Source organism: Neofelis nebulosa, chromosome 16 (genome assembly GCF_028018385.1).
Source record: "Neofelis nebulosa isolate mNeoNeb1 chromosome 16, mNeoNeb1.pri, whole genome shotgun sequence".
Lineage (NCBI taxonomy): Eukaryota > Metazoa > Chordata > Mammalia > Carnivora > Felidae > Neofelis > Neofelis nebulosa.
In genome coordinates, this window is record NC_080797.1 from 18,057,526 (window position 1) to 18,060,115 (window position 2,590).

A 2,590-nucleotide genomic window follows, 5' to 3' on the forward strand; every position below is an offset into this window, starting at 1 on the left:
AAGGACCGTGAACTTTGGGCTCCTCGGTTTCCCAAAGGGAAGGGTAGTGGCGAACGCTCCAGGCTGGCTGAGGAAAGGGCCTCGGGACAGAACTGTCCTCTCAGAGGGGCAGGCGGCATACGCTCCGGACAAGAATCTACGTGCGGTTTCACTGAGCCTCGGTGGGTCGGGGGGAGCGACACAAAACGGTGCTCTGTTTGCTTCCAGCCTGTCCGTGCCGGCTCACGGTCTGGTCTGGAGGCCACCTGGACAGCCCGCGGGGCCCGCCCTTCCTCTGACCTTTGTGCTTCTTAGGAAAATTCAGGAAACGCCCAGGCTTTTGTGCACCGTCCAGGGGCCACGGGAGACTGGCACGGGAGCACCCCCATCCTCGTTCCCAGACTCCATTGGCATGGGCCACTCCACTGAGGGTCCCGCCTCCAGAAACCCCTAGACTGGAGACAAGAGCCACACTAGTGTGAACAGTCATGCAGTGGTCCCTGTGTGAACTCCAAACCCCTAGGGAACGTGTGTCAATTTGCCCCCAAAGCTCCCATCCCCCAAAAGGTGCATGCTGGTGACAGGCCCGGCTGCAGCTGCCACGCTCAGTAAGCAGGAGGTACACCCTCCCCTTCCCACCCCCCTGGTGGTCTTTCTTGTCTGAGCCTTTGGAGGAAGTCCAGCTTTCCCATTTTCAAGATACAGGTCTGTCTGAGGGCCTCATTTTTGAGCTTTGAACCTTGAGAGGAAGGTGAGTCAAGATGCAAATATTAGGGGGCGCCTGGGTGGCTCAGTCGGTTGAGCGTCCGACTTCGGCTCAGGTCACGATCTCGCGGTCCGTGGGTTCGAGCCCCGCGTCGGGCTCTGGGCTGATGGCTCGGAGCCTGGAGCCTGCTTCCGATTCTGTGTCTCCCTCTCTCTCTGCCCCTCCCCCGTTCATGCTCTGTCTCTCTCTGTCTCAAAAATAAATAAACGTTAAAAAAAAATTAAAAAAAAAAAGATTCAAATATTAGGCAAAAACAAGCTGGCATTTTGAGTCTAGAGAAATGGCATTTTCTTCTTAACAGGCAGGGCTCCAAAGGGGTGCAAAAACGGGTAGGGGTCCCTTCTCCTCTTTCATGGACATCCTCCTAGGTTGTTGTCACTTGCACAAGTACGTCAGATGAAGACCCCTACTTGCCCGCTGTTCTCTCGTGAGTGCTTGTTAAGGGTCTTGGGATAGGAAGACCGAGTCTGTGGGGAATCCGCACAGACATAGAAATTCCAAAGACAGGCGCCAGGGGGTGTATTTTTCACCCTGAACTAAGGAGGAGTGGGTTGCGATCTGGGACCTCAAATGGAAGGGATTCGACTCACTCACGGGAAGATGAAAACCAGTAAACGTTCGGTGCACAAACGTTTGCGGGGCCCGTGGGGAACAATGGGACAGAGAGGTCTTTGATCAAACAGGCCTCGCGGGGTTCCTCCCTGTCTAGCCTCCCTGTTCGTATCCTAATGAAATTACCTATGGTGACAGCTCTGTCCCTGGAGCAGGTCCTGTGTCTAAGTTCTTTTCAGTCCGTTGGGGGGTGGGGGGTGGGGGAGCGCACCAGGAGATGAAGAGCGTTTCCTGAATCTGCGGGGTTTTGGTTACTTTGAAATCAAAAATAATCTTCACGCCGAAGCGGTCCATCTTCGGGCGGCCTGCCCTCGGCCACCGACATAACTAATGTGAAATTTCCATTTTGCAGGCCGTTTTGGGTGTCCACCATAATGATAACAGACCCCAAAGAGCTTGAGTTCATTCTCTTCCCAAGCCTTTTTCCCGGACTAGGCTGAGTGCTTGTTTGATCACATTTAATCCTGACATCTGGGCCGAAAAACAAGGGTCTTAGAATGTCTTATGCCAGGCTCAGCCCCAGAGAGCTTCCCTCAGACTCTCCACCTTCCAAACCAATGTGACAAGTAATCCAGCCCTGGGGGTTCTTACTCCGATCACAAGGCGCCCTTCAGCAACAACCATCAGGAAATTGTGAAAAACAGAGGGTCTGTGACTTACAGGACCTGGAAATCACACCACACCCGAGGTCACACGTAGAGTGAGAGAGAGCGTGCGCAGGCTGGGGGCTCTGCTTTTATTGGGGTGGAGGGTAGGGCCCTGGGGTTTGGGGGGCCCAGCCTTTACCAGTGATTTTAAAAGGTTAACAGCAGGACTTTATAAAGGGTGGGACGAGAACAGGAAAAGGCAGCCTCGATGGTCAGTTACTGAAATCAACCAAGATCTCTAAAACTGAGGAGTCTGGGGGTGGGGTGTGCGGGGCTGGGTGTTGGCGGCGGGGGGGGGGGGGGGGGACAGCCGGCTCTTTATCGTGTTTATTCGAGAGAGCTGTCTTAGAAGTGGATGCTCTTTGAAGCGGGCGCCTTGGCAAGTAAAGCTTAAATTAAGCACTTGGATTACAAAAAAAGACAGAGGGAAAAAAGCCTGCCGGGGCTTACACTACATATGTCATCGTGTATTTGTTTTGTTGGCCTTCCCTCGATTTGCCACACATTCGCTAAATGCCTACGACGCAATAACAATTGTGCCGGGGAAACACCTACAGATGAGCGGCGGTCCCTGGCTCAAAAACCC